The sequence below is a fragment of the Scylla paramamosain genome, chromosome 26, assembly GCF_035594125.1.
Source record: "Scylla paramamosain isolate STU-SP2022 chromosome 26, ASM3559412v1, whole genome shotgun sequence".
Classification (NCBI taxonomy): Eukaryota; Metazoa; Arthropoda; class Malacostraca; order Decapoda; family Portunidae; genus Scylla; species Scylla paramamosain.
Window position 1 is genome coordinate 20,657,226 of NC_087176.1, and position 18,183 is coordinate 20,675,408.

The 18,183-nt window shown below is 41.3% G+C and overlaps 2 long non-coding RNA genes across 5 annotated transcripts in view; one reads left to right on the forward strand and one right to left on the reverse strand.

The window, feature by feature from the left end:
- The window catches only part of LOC135113806 (uncharacterized), a 79,446-nt gene extending 66,778 nt beyond the window's left edge, over positions 1-12,668 (forward strand). For 3 of the 4 annotated variants that reach the window (XR_010275051.1, XR_010275050.1, XR_010275049.1), the window contains 2 exons: positions 10,080-10,186; positions 12,025-12,668. This is a non-coding gene — a long non-coding RNA (uncharacterized LOC135113806). Of the gene's footprint in view, positions 1-3,526; positions 3,546-10,079; positions 10,187-12,024 lie in introns of those variants that run through there. The other variant, XR_010275052.1, reaches the window with a different exon arrangement.
- A 184-nt stretch (positions 12,669-12,852) lies between these two features.
- On the reverse strand, positions 12,853-18,164 carry LOC135113808 (uncharacterized). Its single transcript, XR_010275053.1, has 5 exons — positions 17,891-18,164; positions 16,632-17,663; positions 16,211-16,360; positions 14,178-14,299; positions 12,853-13,338 (listed from the first exon to the last, which is right to left on the reverse strand). It is a non-coding gene; the product is annotated as an uncharacterized LOC135113808 (long non-coding RNA).
- Between the last annotated feature and the right edge of the window lie 19 nt (positions 18,165-18,183).

An 18,183-nucleotide genomic window follows, 5' to 3' on the forward strand; every position in this document is an offset into this window, starting at 1 on the left:
GTAAATCCCCGATCCTGGTAAATCCCCAAGTGTAATCCCTTGCATACAACCAAGAGGACGCCTGTTCCCCGCACTGTGTATGTATTCATCATAGTATTAGATAACAGATACTTATGTACCATGAGGATTTAATGATGCGTGTCAACATAATGTAACTACTTATAGTAATTAGATACGTAATTGTGAGGATTTAATGATGTATGTTAATATAAGTACACTTAACGTAACATAATGACGTACATCAGATCACGCAGACGAGAGGGCGACTTGCTGGTGGTGTTCATCTGTAGAACCGACCTAACCCACTACAATGTAGGTAACTCTGTATTGACTCACATATGTTACGGAATTGACGAAGTGAAGTGTCACGACATTAATGTACTGCAATACTTGTTTTATCTACTGATATACTTTTTTGTGTTTTTATCCGTATTAGTGATACTATGTTAATTCACAGGTTTGACCGCTTCTGAATACAAAGAGCGCGTACTGCACACCTCGTTTCAGTCACCTCCAGTACAATACATTAATGAGCGTCGTACGGCGCTTACACCTCTTAGGTCCAATCATGTGACTGGAATCATAATTTTGTTAACATTTTTTTACTAAGTCGTTCTCTCTCTCTCTCTCTCTCTCTCTCTCTCTCTCTCTCTCTCTCTCTCTCTCTCTCTCTCTCTCTCTCTCTCTCTCTCTCTCTCTCTCTCTCCTCTCAGGTCCAATCATGTGACTGGAATCATAATTTTGGCAACCCTTTCCTACTAATTCGTTCCCCCCCTCACCTCTCACTCTCCTCTTCTCTTCTCTTTCCTCAAGTTTTATTTTCTAAATTGCCTCTCCACCTTCCTCACGTCCTCCTCACTCTTCCCTCACACTGCCATCTCTCCCCTCCTCCTCCTCCTCCTCCTCCTCTCTTTTTTTTCACTCTCCCTCTCTCCTCTCCTCTCTTTCCTAGACTTCCCCCATTCACCTTTCGGGAACTGGTGTCGTTCACATTTCTTCAGTCCCCTCGTTGCCTTTATGAAGCTCTCTAAGTCCTGCTTGGTTCAGCGGCGTGCTGGTTTCTCCTCCTCCTCCTCCTCCTCCTCCTCTCTCCTTTAAGCGGCGCTGCTCGCTGATCAAGCAACGCCTGTGAAAGCAGCGGACGCGCAGAAACAGAGGAAGCACACACACAAAATAAGTGTTTTCTTTTTACTCTAAACACTTCTTTTACAAGAATGCATCTCCTCATACGCAAAATGTTCGTTCTTGTACACAATTGTCTTTCCTTGTACAAAAATGTACTGTTATTCACAAATTTACTTTATACACTATTTTTTTTTCCACAGAATTTAATTTCCTTACTCAAAATGCAACTTTCCATTGGCGGAATACATTTTCTTATAAAATATGTCCTTTAAAGAAAATGCACATTTACAGGAAATTCAGTTTTTACTGTATGAAATCACTTTTTTACCTCAAAAATTATGTATTTTCAATACAAGATCCACATTTTTCCTTCACATCATGTAGTGTTCTCATTTTTTTATTTATTTATTTATTTTTTTACGAGATATACATTTTCTTCCGCATACAATATTTTGAGCAAAATGTGCCTTATTTTAACAAGATACATCCTTTTTTTTTATATACAGCATTTTTAAACATGTACTTTTTTTAAGCGTGATACACCTTTTTCTTTCACATAATATAATATTCCTACACAAAACATACCTTTCTACACACACACACACACACACACAACCAAAAAAAAAAAAAAATACAAAAAAAAGAAAAGAAATTTGTACAAATTTTACGTTTTTTTTTCTTTCTTTTTTTTTTTTTCTTTTCTGTCCCTTAACTTGCAAATCAGTGGATCCCGGGCACCTTGCTGCTTCCTGAGTTGTATGGGTCACGCAGCTCTCACGCGAGCTCCGCCTCGCCCTGCCCCGCCAGACGGCCAACACTCGCTGCCACATTTTTTATAGTCACGTTCTTAGTATGACTTCTGACTGCGGGTCCGGTCACTTGCGCTGTGTCTGCCGCGTCCCTTGTGAGGGAAAGAAACCTAAATGAGAGAGAGAGAGAGAGAGAGAGAGAGAGAGAGAGAGAGAGAGAGAGAGAGAGAGAGAGAGAGAGAGAGAGAGAGAGAGACGGCGTTGAAAAAAAAGTTGAAAAAGTAAAGAAAGAGAAACTACCCTCGCCCTCCGTTTCCTGAAAGTTGAATGCGATGTAATGCAGAAACCAAATTAGAATAAGACCAAATTGCATATTGGAATCGAGCAAGACATTTTCACTGCTGCAGAGAAATACCAGGACCATCGTAACTGAAATACCGCCTTGCAGTATAAAAGGAAAACTCACTCTGGATTCCCTGAAGGTAAGGGCGGCGCGGTCCCTGGAGAAAGGGTGTGTCGGGGCGGAGCAGGAGGAGGAGAGGGCGAGGGAACAGCGGAGCAAGGGAGCCAAGCCAGGAGATGCAGGATTAAGCGGGGACAGGAGTCGAAATGAGGGAGTTTTTGAACAGAGAGAAAGAAGAAAGATATTGGAGACTGAGGGAGACGATGAAGGGGATGAATTATTACCTAACTGATTGATTGATTTAGACACAGCAATGAGGTCACATGGTGCTGCACTGGGTGGGAAGCTGTGACTGGCGAGGGAGAGTCACTGATCAGATACAGAGAGTAGAATATAGATATGTAGGACGCATGCTCCTGCACTACAAATAAGAGAGTGAAAAGAACTGCAGACCGACAGAAAGACATAGGTAGAAAACAGTAACACGGACTATATATATATATATATATATATATATATAGAGAGAGAGAGAGAGAGAGAGAGAGAGAGAGAGAGAGAGAGAGAGAGAGAGAGAGAGAGAGAGAGAGTCTTCAAAAGTTATCCAGGAGTTTCTTGAATATATTCAGTGTCTCAGCTTCAACGAGGCTTGAACGGATTTTCATGAAGCGTCGTTGAAGGTGAGACAGTGGGTACATTCAAGAAACGTCTGGATAAATTTTGGAAGCATATGGAATTCCAATACATTCCGGCCACACCACCACCAACAACCAACATACAGCCTACCATTTTAGAGTGCAGCAAAGACTAGCCTATGAAATGTAGCTAAGTGTATCACAATGTGAGTGGACTGCCCAGACCTGAGTACAGAGGTGCTCAGGTCGGAAAAGGTTGAGAAATTCTGCCTCTTGCCACCACACTTACCAGCTTAACCCTTACACAACTTTACCAACCCTAACCATTCACGTAATTACCACTAGGTATTTTTCTTCACACCTTCCATCATCCCCTCAATCCGCCTGCTTTTGCATTTTTTTTTATTTTGTTCTTTATTCCTCCCACGGAAATTAGTGTTCGGAAAAAGCGAATTAGAAAGAAAGAAAACAGTGGCATTCTTTCCTACACTATGATCAGGGATTTTCTGCACCTTATCTGGGGTTTTAGGAGGGCAACAGAGGCCTTTGATTCGCATAACCATCGCATTACTGCGATGGTTATGCGGCTTTTGAGGGGAGTAGCAGCCGACCATCGCTGGGAAGGACGCGCCTCACGTAAGGGCAATAAAAACACATCCGTACCGCATGTGCAATACATTCATATGGCTCTACTTGAAGTGACACGGATTTTAAGGGTGTTTCTCTTTTTTATTTTTTTTTATTATTATGTTCTAGTGACAGATTAATAACGCTAGTGACAGTTTAACAGGTCCGTATTCAGAAACGTTTTGCTCTCCCACCACGACTATTTTCAAAGGCCACAGACATGATTAGCTGAGTTCATACGAGTGCTTCTCCTGTTAATAATATAGAAATCTTGTTAATCTGTCACTAGAACCGTAAAGACACATTAGGAACGCGTGTGACTTCAACTAGAGCTTTTTGAATGTATTGGAGGTGCGGCGCAGAAGTGTTTCACAATATTGTTCTAACGCTCTGCATGCTTCGTAGAATGTGGCGGCTCCCTGCTGCCTGAGGTGTCGCCGAGTCGCGCTGTCTTGGCCGCGCCTGTGCAGGAAGTGTTACTTCTCAGAATCTTATATTGGCAACTTTTAATAGCCTCTAGTGGAAGTTACTATGGTGTTCAAGTGTGTTTTTATGACTGTGTTTATAGTTTAGGATGGATTCTGCATCATCAGTGAGAGAAACCCCCATAAGAACACGATTTGTCATCTTTGTAGCCATTGAAAATAGTCCTTACGAGAGACCAATGCGCTTCAGAATATCTTCATTACTTGGCGCCTCGTTTCCCTTGTTTTAAGAAGATGTAACGCCGTATTATGACAGAGTAGTAACTCTTAATAAGTACTTGTAGTTTCCCGCGGTGACCACCAACTCCTTCCTCACGATGAACGGGCAGCTGCTCCGCCTCTTGCTGCAGTTTAAAGTGGATGTGCTCATACACTCCACCTTGCACCGTGGAGGAAGCCTGCACGCCCCTCCCCTCTCCACATTCCACTGAGACTTTGCAGCGTGGAGGAGGTCTGCAAGCCCCTGCCTTCTCCACACTGCACGAGACCACGGGGTTTACTAGCATATATGTGTTCCAGAAAGGGGAAAAAGATTAAACATAGCGGTCCAATAGAAAAACCTCCTACCCTACCCCACTCCAAACTCCATTCAAGGCTTTGGCAGCGTGCAGGCCCCTCCCTACCCCACACTACATACCGCTTGTCTTACTGCCATATCTGAGCGTTGAAGTTTTCTAGAAATTTTAAAAAATCAACCACGTAGAATAGAAGAGGTTCCCGTGTTGCGAGTCTTGTCGGCGCTGCCTTGCCTTTATATGCCTTGCTCCTTTTTCCTTCAATACCCCCGAGTGTTGCGGCTCGCCGCCACAAAGCAACACAAAGGAAAAAAAGAAAGAACACACCTTTAGGTCACAATGTTGTACTGTTTTACACAAAGGAAAAGATAAAACTGAAAGTATAAAAGTATGAGATAGAAGACAAGAAAAGACAAGCTAGACTTCTCTTGCACCGCAGCACCTCAGATATGCTAAGTGTGCATCCAATGGAACAAATTATTTACCACAGAACATTTTTACATGACTGGGAAAGGAGAGATGAGGCTGTTGTTCCTTCTCTTTTTCCTTGCCAGCCAGCCAAGTGTTTCTCCCACGCTCCGTGTGACTGTTCTTAACTGTATGTGTGTTCTGTACCAGTTTACTCCTGTTATGCAGTAATGTTACAACGCACAGTGATAATGTGAAGTTCTTGTGGTACAAATATTACTGGAGTAAAAAGCAAAGGTTACTGGGCTGTGGTTGGGAAGAGCCTGAAGACGAAATAGTTCAGAAAACAAAGGATACATAAGGTTTTAGTACGCGAGGAATGAAAAGGAAGAAAAAAAAGACGGAGGGTTCACTAGAAGTATAGTCAGGTCATACAGTACAGGGAGTGCCACGTGTAGGCCTGACGGTTTCCTGCAGCGTCCCTTATCTTCTTAGAATGTTCTTATGTTATGAGAGAATGGATTAGATCAGGAAGAGGAAAGGGGAAGGAGAGAGAAAAAGAGAGGGAGGGAGAGAACTGTGAGGGCAAAGAAATGAGGGAGGGAGGGAAAGGAAAAATTACTGTGATGTGCTCTTATTCTCTCTCCGGGGGCAAGATGGAGAAAAACAGGTGCAGACAGATTACCAAAAAGATGAATTATGAATGGAAGATGAATTATGAAAAAGTATATATTTCTAAATAAGCAAAAACAAAAATATAGAACTGATAGATGATACATGTATGAATACAAGGAAAAAAATATATACATGGGTTTCGGATGATAAAAATACATGACTATTAAAAAGTCATGTTGATATTTGAAAGTAAAAGTGAAACCTTCGACAAAAGTCACTTAGCAGTAGCGGAAAGGACGGGCACACAGGGCGGGAGAAGGCGGTGGCTGGGTTAATGTTGGTGGCTGTGTACGTACACAATACTGTGACATTGTTATAGTATCGTAATATCTGTGGTTTTCCTACATTCGTGCCTGTCCGCACACATACTACACGTATACAAGTAGGTCAATTTATCTATGTGCCAGGCCGGCAATCCCACAAGGGGTGGCCCAGACAGAGCACCACATACTTGTCCACACATCACTCACACTCTTGACCCCATCGGCTCCTGGTGGACAAGTACGCAGTGCCTCAAAGTTGTCTGGCTCCTGTGAGCATGCTACTCTTTATGCGTGTGAAGGAGCCGAAGCTCTCGTAATAGTTTAAAAAAAAAAAATATATATATATATATATATATATATATATATATATATATATATATATATATATATATATATATATATATATATATATATATATATATATATATATATATATATATATATATATATATATATATCACTTAGCTATCACTTTCCCAAACAACTGCATGGAAAATTACCAGTGGATTAGGGCAGAGTAGCCCCGGAAGTGTCTTGATTTTCCTCTCTTGAAACAACACAACTCAAATAGAAGGCAGAGAGCCTGACATATCGTTCCAGAATTCATGGAACGCTGGATGAAGTGCGGCGCGTGCTGTCTGTCACTCCTGTTGTTGCTGTCACGGGTTTTGCTTGTCGTGATTCGGGTCATAAAGCAGGCAACCGTTTCCTTGAGGCAGGGTCAGGGCTTCTCTGAGGCACCACCAATCTCTTAGTGATCTTTGTATAAGGTCTCCATAGTTCTTTGAGGTAAATGTATTGTGTTAAGATATACTGTGTGTGTGTGTGTGTGTGTGTGTGTGTGTGTGTGTGTGTGTGTGTGTCATGATGGATCGTGATACTAAAGTTTGTAAGCAAGAGTATGTGTCATGAACTGATTATTATTGTATTACTTGTTATGGTCAATACACCACGTATCTATCTATCTGTGTGTGTGTGTGTGTGTGTGTGTGTGTGTGTGTAGCAGGGTGAGGTAGTACATATAAGCTGGTCACCCACTCATTCATTTCGTACTCTTGTCATTGAGTGTCACAATACAAGTCTAGTGCACACGTACACTATATAGTATTATTCTGACTCAGAACACTGTCTGGCCCCTGCACTGAACAGCCCCGAGCGAGCGCTCCTCACTCACGTGTTCCTCACCGGGAAAATATTGTGAAAGATATATTTCCTGAATCTGGTATCTGGTAGGGGAATTTTTTTTTTTTTTTTTTTATTCACCTCATGATTACCTCAGTGCAGCAGCCCCCAGATGTTGGTTGTCTGCTAAAGGCTCTCTCTCTCTCTCTCTCTCTCTCTCTCTCCTGTAAAATGCTAAGTGGCATCATCAAAGCGAGGGAGGAGGGGGCAGCGAGTCCGAGCGACCTTGAAAAGAGCTGAGTGATGATGCCACGTAGCATTTTAAAGGAGTACTTATAATCACCGCAATAATGTTGTCGTGTAATACTTATCGGTAAATTACGTGTTTTTTTTTATATAATTTGTCTTGTTATAAGATACTGCAATATTCCACAGCCTGCAAAAAATAAGATTAAATAAATGGCACCTCCGAGACTGCGACAATGCAGCCGTCTGTCCGTCACGTCAGCACACGCATAGCAGCGCACTAGCGAGTCCCATACATTTTCAACTCCTCTAACCTAACGGGTAAACAAAGCCTTAAAATGCATATGTGTATAGAACATTTCCTACTTAGAATTACACGTTCCTTCATGTCATTCAGTATTTGCAGAAACTCGCGTTACACCTTGTATACAGTGGACAACAAGCAAGACAACACCGCTACAGAGCACATGGAGGGAAAAGGAGTGCAGTCTGATGCGACTTCCTCCCATCACACAACTTCTCCCATGAAAAAAAAAAAAAGAAAGTTAAAAGTGAAACCAAGGAGAGTACATGCAAGCTTTTTTTCCACCCAATTCTTAAGCTGTCTTTGTCCACCGTGATTCAAACCTTTTCCTCTGCTACATTTTCAAACACTACATGCAGATTTTTTTTTTTTTTTTTCCTACTTCTTTTTCTCTTTTAAGTCTAGTAGCCTTCGAGTCACTCTGATGTTTTGAGTGCAAAGTGGATTTCAGTGCTTTTGGCTTGTTGCAAATGGCTGTCTGTCTCTTATTCAACATATACTGCCGCCAACATTATTGCCGGTGAGAGCCGCCGCGGGCACCACCACCTCCTCAAAGGGATGTAACGCATGGCTTGGTGTGTGTGTGTGTGTGTGTGTGTGTCACGCGTCGCTAAGCCTCCCAGGATGGCCCGGCGGGAAGGGTCTCTCGCCGCGCTCTTTGGAGGTAGGCTCAGGTTATTGATTTCTAGCACTAAATTTACCGCCGCTGGTATTACCTGAGCCTCGGTATGTCGCGCCTTGTACATGTGCTAATAATCGCATGAAAGGACACAAGGCGGTACGGTACCCTTAGCAGTGATGACAGGTATAGGTGATGGCTTATGATGCTTGAAATTATCCTAAAAATTTATGAATAAACAAAGTAAGATTTCATGCATTAGAAGTAAGGTTTACATGCATTAATTAATTTTCATGCATTTTCATGCATGTAGTAGCAGTAGTAGCAGTAGCAGCTACTACTACTACTACTACTACTACTACTTTTACTACTACTACTACTACTACTACTACTACTACTACTACTACTACACACACACACACACACACACACACACACACACACACACACACACACACACATTTAAGTAATTTAAGTGACTGGAAGAAATCTTTATCATATGTACTTAGCAATTCAAAAGAACATTTATTAGTTAGGAAAAAGAAGCATCGATGTTTTACTCTACGGAGTAAAAGTCTGAATATTTAAATGTCACAAAACAACAAAATGTAAATAGATGAAAAAGTATTATTGTCCTTGGTAATTTGAAACGTTAATAAAGAACAAAAAAGACTATCAATGCTTTACAAGCGATAAAGAAAAAAAAAAAAAGAATAACGAGAGCAGCGAGACATGAACATATCAAAAGAAACATTATTTTATTCCGCGAACTGCAACAGCACAATAATTAACAGGAAAAAAGAAAAGCATCGATTTAATATAAAAGGAGAAAATTGAATTGTGTAAATAAAAACAAAGCCAGGAAAAATGCCTGAAAACCGAGCTAATCATCTCTGTAGCCTCAAAAAACAGTCGTGGTGAGAGCAAAGGCAACTACTACTACTACTACTAATACTAATACTACTACCACCACCACTACTACTACCATCACCACCACCACCATCACATCACCACCACCAGCACCACTACTACTACTACTACTACTACTACTACTACTACTACTACTATTACAACTACCTTCACTTCCTATGACTATTTACTATCTCGTTTTTCCTATATTATTACCTGCACTTTCTCCTCCTCCTCCTCCTATTTTCCTTCCTTCACTGTTATTATCATCATCAGTTGATCAGTATAATAAGTTTTCTAAGATCAAATGACCTTTCTTAATAACGTTTTTTTTTTTTTTTTCTTTTTCGTCTTTTGATCTATTAAGGAAACTGTGTAGTACGTATATTAATCCAGTAATCATTGTGTCGTCTCGTTCACGGGTCTGGCACTCATTCATAATCTCTCAGAAACTTCTTTTAATTCCGAATCAATTTACTTATCGTACTCTTATATTTTGGGAGTTCATCTTACATGCGAATAATATTTAGTCAGAGAGAGAGAGAGAGAGAGAGAGAGAGAGAGAGAGAGAGAGAGAGAGAGAGACTTACAATCATTCACACTCGTTAATTACAAACTTAAAAAAACATCGATATTTTTAACAAAACTCTCAAAACAATCCATAACTTTACTTATACAAGCCAGCAATCATACGAACGCACACAAATTAATACCAGCGATAGAAAAAGAACTTATATTACGAGTATAGCTACGTATTCTGAAACGCTTCATTTGTTGTCTCACCATTTTTTTCTTTTTTCGAATGCCACAGAGATGATTAGCCGAGTTCTCAAATGCGTTTCTTCTGTAAATAATACAAAAATCGTGTTAATCTGTCACTAGAACCATGAAAACATCTTTGAAAACCTGTGCAATTTCATTTAGAGTCTTATTAGTTTAGTGGAGGTGCGGCGCAGAAGTGTTTCAGAATAGGGATCATTGTCTCGTTTTCCTCCAGCCTGGCGGCCCTGCTCGGTCCCTTCCACGACTCGCAGCGAGAGAGAGAGAAGTCGAGGTGCGGTGGTCTCGTGGCGGAAGGCTGAAGGAGGCGGTGAAGGAGTGAAGGTAAGAGTTTGGTAATGGAAAGAATGTTAAATTATTACTCAGTGCGTGGAATTAATGTGTAACCCGTGAGATTGTGAATGATTAGGTTGAAGACTTGAGGATTAGAATGGATAGGTGTGATTGGGTTAGGTTTGTCCAGGTATGGGGATTAGGTAAGCCACGTTAGGTAATGTGATTAGCTTGAGCTGATATAGGTTGACCAGGTGAGGTTGGTAGGTGTGATTAGGTTGAACAGATGGTGATTACAACACTTAAGTAGTTAAGCTTATCAGGGGAGAGATGAATATGCTGATCAGATGGGAAGTTATAGAAGTTTAGCATTTTGCGAGGGAATAAGCTGCAAGGGTGATTAGACTGCAGGTAAAGTGATTTAACTTGTCAGGTGAGAGAAGTATGCTGACCAGATGGTAAGTTGGTTGCTTGTTTGTCCAGGTGATTGACGTCTGATTAAGCTTACTGAGGTGATAATTAAGGAAGTGAATTTGAGATTATATTATATAAGCACGTAAAATCATGTTGGATTGGTGTGTCAGTGGCTGCTATTTTGTGGTCCCTCTGCTTATTCGCTGTGCTGAGTAGCAATTGGCTTGTTAACTACGATTGGTCATTATTTTCCTTTATTCATTATCTCACACACACACACACACACACACCTACCTACTTACCTACCTTTAATAACGCTGTATGCACACCCACGCACTCTCATGCAGAAAATACTGATGACACTCAAAAAAAAAAAAAAAAAAACTGGTGGCACAAGAAAACTGGTGGCACTCAAAATACTGGTGATGAACTCAAAAATACTGGTGATGAACTCAAAAAAATTGGTGATGCACTAAAAAAACTGGTGATGCACTCAAAAATCTGGTGACACTCAAAAACCTAGTCAGGCAGCCAAAACAATGGTCATGCACTCAAAAAGACATAACCCCTTCTCAAACACACACACACACACACGCACATTTCCATTCTAAATTTGCATTAGACTTTTCTAATACTGCTTTGTTCTATTAAACTACTTATTTATTTTTTTTTTTATTTATTTATTTTTTTTATTTTTTTATCCAGTTCACCTCAAAGTTGGACTATTTCAAATAGTTCTTTTCCTAATTTGTTATTCATCTGATAAATATTTTCTTGTATAATATTTCCTCATGTATTTGGCTACAAAATTCTTTCCCTTATATGACGTGTTCATTATACAGTGGGTTTCAAAAAGATAGGCTAGATTTGAAATTGTTGTTTCTCTGGAACCATAAACTGACTATGAATAAAATTAATAAACTTAAAAGGTACGGATCAAAGTTTAAAATGACTCTTCTTTTCAAATTGTAAGTTTTTTATTTGTGTTCTTCATGAGCGCAGAGATACAGAAATATTTAATCAGGTTCATCTTTCAAACTTGTGTATTAACTGTCATGCCATTGAAATATCTGTGATGCCATGCAAATTTCTTCTATCTGGTGTTTTCTTCTACTCTGCATCATCCTTCAAATTTTTGCCTTTAAATTATAATTGGGACGTATTTATCAAACGCGCATTTCTCAGCTTCAAACGTTATACTGCCATACTTTTCAGATTTTCTCTACCCGGTGCTTTCCTTTCTTTCAATTTTTGTTTCTTGAATATGACAGTATGGAATTTAGCCATATTTCATATTAAATCTCAGCACAGTTCCCATACCATGCAGTGCTTGTCAGGCTTCCTCCATTTTCCCATCATATATCTTGTGTAGTCTTAGTTTTGTAGGGAATCAGTTATCAAACACATTACAAGGAATCACAACATATACAACAAGCTTCATGTATCTAGGAACTAATGGTCTGTTTTCCTTGTAGGTGTGAAGTGTGCAGCTTCCACTTCATCATCCCATGAACAGCCCACAGGAATCTCTACCAGCACCTGGTTATTAAACAGTGTTGTCACGCCAGGCCCAATGTACTCCATTGCAATCAGGGAGTCAGGGAGTCAAGCTTCACCAGGAAAAGAGGCAGAGCGTCACCACCTTCAAGCCCCACAAGAGGTATTAAGTATCGTTGGGACAAAGCAATCAGGGAAGAGTCAAGTTGCAGTAAGAAGAGTGTGTCAAGAATTTCAAGCAGGAAGAACACGTAAAATTCCCTTCAAGTCATGGTGGGACCGACAGGCAACCTTCAACACTTGTGGAGGCACGAGAGCTGCAGGCAGTTTCACAAAGAAGAGGTTGCTCCTCACTCAAGTTGATGCAAGGACACAAGAATTGGCAAGTGTTGTTGCTCCCAGGCCCTGCTGCAAGAGTTCTCCAGTCCACTCCAGTCTGGGAAGGAAGAATGTAGCAAGTCCCTCTCTTCTGTACTCAACAACCACCACCACCACCTTCATTCAGGCTTGGGATAAGTTTTGTACATTCCAGCACTTCAGTAATAAGGAAAAAAAGTGCCATGTTTATATTATTGTTGTGTATTTATTCACTTAACATTCACATTAAAACAATAAACATTCAGTATATCATCTTGAACAATGATAGTTATTTATGCCATGTCAATAATATCTTTGGCAAATAGTCTTTCTGGGAGTCATGCCCTCAAGGCAAAAAAAAAAAAAAAAAAAAAAAAAAAAGTCAGGATTGGCTACTAAACTAAGTTTAAGATACCATTTGCACATAGAAGCCCCATCCCAGCCGACACTGGAGTCGCTGGGACGGGGCTTCTATGTGCAAGTGGTATCTTAAAAGTTTAGAGGGCACAATCCTGTTTTTTTTTTTTTTTTACCTTTGGGGCATGCATGAATTATCAAATATTTATTTTTACACTATTATACCACACTGTTAGCAAACTATATATTTATTTCACATATATAATAAGAATAGTCACAAATATTTATTTATTAGCAAAGACATACAAGTCTTATTTCACAAATATAATAAGAATAGTCACAAATTTATAAAGACATACAAGTCGTACACAGCAGTGCATCCTGGACTAGAGACACTACACTGGTGGAGTCAGCTGACATGTGCTGTGGCACCTGGCTCGACACTTGTGTACAGCATCAGCACACCCAGTACTGGCTGCAGACACTCTCCATTTGGTTCTTCACCTGATGTCACACCCTGCGACATGGCACTACTGGCCTGACTGCAGACAGGACGTTCGCCAACACAAGACAGACATCTGCAAAAGAGTAATGCAACTTGGGGAAGATGGAAAGTTACTAAGACATGAACTTATATCACACATACACACTAATTCTATAACTCAAATGCCGGCATTTTACTTTTCACAAACTTTTCACTCCCTTGAACAGCCCATCACCTGGCGCAAACAATCCTGAAACACCCCACAATTCATATCTATTTATCTTTCTATATCCATAAATTCCCCAAAAAACCTTATTTTTCACTAAACACCTTTCACGTGCACATCTCGCAACAAAAACTCAAGCAACGCATCCTCTCCTCTTATTTCACACTGATCACTGCAGACCATTCCTTCTAACCCTCTTCAGTAACTCTCCACAACACACCACACCGGTAACACTCATCCATCCCGGTCACTCTTAACAAAAAGCACCACATGTGCACTTACCCAGCCCACACACTGCCTCTCTTGCAATCCTGTACCACTATTTTCACACTTACTGCTCTTCTAATCTTGGTAAGAGCACGCCTAATTTACTAATCTTATTAACCACCTCCCTCTTATCCTGCACATACATACATAAGGATTCATACACACACCATGACTCTCAACAATACTCTGATTACATACAGTTGAGGATTCCTTATCCAAAATTGTTGGGAGTGAATGAAAGTGGTGCATATTTTAGATTTCCCCAGTTTTTTTTTAATGACAACTTGCCAATTTCTGATACCTCCCATGGCAGTAAATCAAGCTCTAGTAATCAATTTTTTCGTGGGACAAAAACATGACAAGACATGACAATTAAAAACTTAGATTTTTAAATTTAGGATAGAGGATTCTCAAGTGTAGCAACAAAACACAGTGGTCACCTGAATTGGTTCCTGCAGTCACCGCCACCTGTCAGTCACAAGGTTTCCAGTAAGGTTTACTTCTTGCTCCTGAGTTATGGGAGCGTCCCAAGGTTTCTTCCACTTCCTCTCCGTGTTACCACCTGTGGGGAAGACACACATCTATACTCCTGCTGCATGACTCACAACTCGGTCCAGAATTTAACCGTTTCACCACAACATTACACAGCAAAGAAGGCACAACAGAAAACATTGACATGTACATTTAACTCTTAAAGCAGTGGGCTGTATAGTAACTTGAAGGTCTCCACATACATGATAAACTAGACTTTTCATTATGACAAGATATGATATGTCTACTCAAATAAGAAGACATGGAAAAAGTGCCAAATTGTCATACATGGCAACTCACGTGCCCTGAAGATGTTATGCTCAGTCTTTCAATCACTGAGAGACTTGTCAGGCACAGTGGAGAGAGGTGTCTCTCCTGCGCTCCCCTGTACTTTTTTCCCCCTTGCCACTACCTTCTCGTTTCATCGCTCACATTCAATACCCCTTACATTACAATGGATCCCGGCAAGTTTAACAGGGAAGAGAGTGCCATGATGGTGTTTGAGTCAAGGTCAGTAACTGTGGGGCTGGAAGGAAGACAGGGAGATCAAAGATAGCCGTGACACAGTTGGCCAGGGCTACACTAGTGCTGGGCACAGCTGCCACTCCTGAGAGAAAGGCTAAGGGCAAAAAAGGAAGACAGATACAGGAATAATAAGTTGATGGAACACATGCACGGTGAACACTTAATTGCCACGCCATCTTTCTCCTGGTCAGAAGAGACCTGTGAGCTGCAGGATGACTGGGGGTGAGCGGCCTCCGTCCACCACCCGGGTGACGGCTGCTTCTGAATTTGCCATCTTCCTTCCTGTCTCACAATTACTGATCCCTTCTTGAACAAATACCATCACAACACTTTTCTTCACAGTTAAGCTTGCCAAAACTCATTATGTGAGGAAAATTATGGGTGAGCCATCACATGAGAAGCTTGTACCAAGGGAAAACAGGCAGGGGAGTGTGGCAGTGTAGAAGAGGGGGACAGCCGAGTGTCATTGAAGAAGAGGGGATAGTTGTCTGGAAGGTTGTGTCGAGTTGATAGATGGAAGAATTGATTTTTTTAGACAGCAAACAATAACTAGTTTGGTCTGCCCCAGTCAGAAATTTTTGAGAGATCAGAAGTGAGGTGTTCTGTGGCTTCCCTGCGTGAACTGTTTACTTCCTGAAGGGTTGGATGTCTATGAAAAGACATGGATAAGTGCGGGGTGGTATCATCAGTATAGGAGTGGATAGGACAACAAGTTTGGTTTTAGAAAGTCACTGATGAATAATAGGAAAAGTGGGTGACAGGACAGAACCCTGAGGAACACCACTGTTAATAGATTTAGGAGAAGAATAGTGACCGTCTACCACAGCATCAATAGAATGGTCAGAAAGGAAACTTGAGATGAAGTTACAGAGAGAAGGATAGAAGCCGTAGGAGGGTAGTTTGGAAATCAAAGCTTTGTGCCAGACTCTATCAAAAGCTTTTGATATGTCCAAGGCAACAGCAAAAGTTTCACCAAAATCTCTAAAAGAGGATGACCAAGACTCAGTAAGGAAAGCCAGAGATCACCAGTAGAGAAATAATGAGTGGTTAGTGTTAATACTACTACTACTGCTGCTACTACTAGGGTCTGGAAGGGAGAGTTGGGAGTGTTAAGTGTGTGGTGTTCCTGCTACTACTAATGCTACTACTCCTACTGTTATTACTACCACTACCACTAAGCTAACTTGAGAGAGAGAGAGAGAGAGAGAGAGAGAGAGAGAGAGAGAGAGAGAGAGAGAGAGAGAGAGAGAGAGAGAGAGAGAGAGAGAGAGAGAGAGAGAGAGAGAGAGAGAGAGAGAGAGAGAGAGAGAGAGAGAGCAATTTTATATAGAGAGAAAAACATTAAAAAAAAATACATCAACAACAATGACAACAACAACCTCATTAACCTGTTAGAGAAGGACTGAGAGAAGCTTACCATACAAGTGTGGCTCTCCCCAGCAGTAGCAGCCCCTCTGCCCGGCACAGCTGCCCCATCAGGCACCTCCACTGCTCCCAGCTGTCCTACATCTGTGCCACCAGGAAGCTTACAAGGGCTACCTGCAGCTCTGCCACTAGGCTGTCTGGCCTGCAACACAAATCAAGATCAGAATATATTTAATACTGTACTTAATTCCTGCCAACTACTATTACTACTACTACTGCTACACTGTTCTGGAGTGCTAAAAAAATATACAATAATAACTATGACTACTGCTGTTACTGCAATTATTACCTAACAATAGTGAAGGGCAGAGAGAGAGAGAGAGAGAGAGAGAGAGAGAGAGAGAGAGAGAGAGAGAGAGAGAGAGAGAGAGAGAGTGGAAAGAAAAAGATAATAACAAGTAAACAAAGAGAACCTGTCCAATCATTGACTTCAAACTGTAGGAAGAACCAAGCCTATATTTTGTGACTTGACTGGGACTACCCCCTCTCTGTAGGCTGTCCTGGCTGGCTGGGTGAAGCCACAGTCCCTTCCTTTCACTTCATTTGTGGTGGCTGGGGGGCTGTGGGGGGCTGGGAAGTGGGTGAGGTGAAGGGCTGTGGGTCTGGTGTGTCTGTGGTGGAGTGTGGGGCTGCTTGTGAAGGCTGTGAGACTGTTTGTGAGGCTCCTGTGGTGTGTGTAATTTTTAGGAGTGTTAAAAGTAGAAGGCCGGAAGTAGTATTAAAGTTATACTTGGCACTGGTCAGACCTCATCTAGACTACGCTGTGCAGTTCTGGTCCCCACATTACAGGAAAGATATAGGTCTATTAGAATCAGTACAGAGGAGAATGACTAAAAGGATACAGGGGATGAGGAGTATTCCTTACGAGGCGAGGTTGAAGCTGTTAAATTTACATTCTTTAGAGATACGTAGGTTAAGAGGGGACCTGATAGAAGTCTTTGAGTGGTATAAGAGTTATAACAAGGGGGATGTAGGCAAAATTCTTAGGATCAGCAACCAGGGTAGAACAAGAAATAATGGGTACAAGCTTGAAAAATTTGGGTTTAGGATGGAGATAGGAAAAAATTTGTTCTCAAAAAAAGTGGTAGATGAGTGGAACGGACTCAGTAATCATGTTGTTAGTGTTAGGACACTAGAGAGCTTTAAGAGAAGATTAGACAAGTTTATGGATGGGGATAACAGATGGAAATAGGTAGGTGTGTTTCATACAGGGACTGCCATGGGTAAGCCTGGTCGCTTCTTGCAGCTTCCCTTATTTCTTATGTTCTTATGTTCTTATGTATGTGTGAGGTATGTGGTGGTCTGTGAAGGGCCTGTCTCAGATACTGTGTCAGGGGCTGTGGAGGGCTGTGGGAAGGTGGAGGGGCTGCTGTGTGTGTGTCTGTGTGTCTTGGAGGATCTGAACTCAACCACTGGCATTAATTCTGCCACTGAACAAACTCCACCTGAAAAATAAGGAGAGAATTAATGGCTGGTGATAAAATAATAATAACAATAATAATAATCTATCTATTTGAATTAATGACTGGTAATAATATAGTGATAATAATCTATCTGTCTGTCTGTCTTCTTGTCTGTCTGTCAGACAATCAGATCAGGCTGGTAATCCCACATGAGGCAGCCCAGTCAACACACACACACACACACACACAAACCTAACCCAATCACTTACAGCCTTCTTCTGCTTGTTCCTCAGAATCTTAATGGCCTCCATGCCCCGTTCCTTCCACTGTGGGGGCGACTCAGAAGTGTGATAAAGGAACAGCTTGTACTGCCTGCAGGTGGGGGGGGGGGTTACGTTAGGCTGGCACTGTCTGCATGTTAGGTTAGGTTAATAAAATGAAGAGAAGTTATGTGAAGAACAAGGAGAGGAGGAGGAGGAGGCGGAGGAGGGGGAGGTAAGTGTAGGGTGTAAGGAAGACGCAGTGCTTCCTTAAGACCTTTATTCCCTCGACTGCCTCGAGA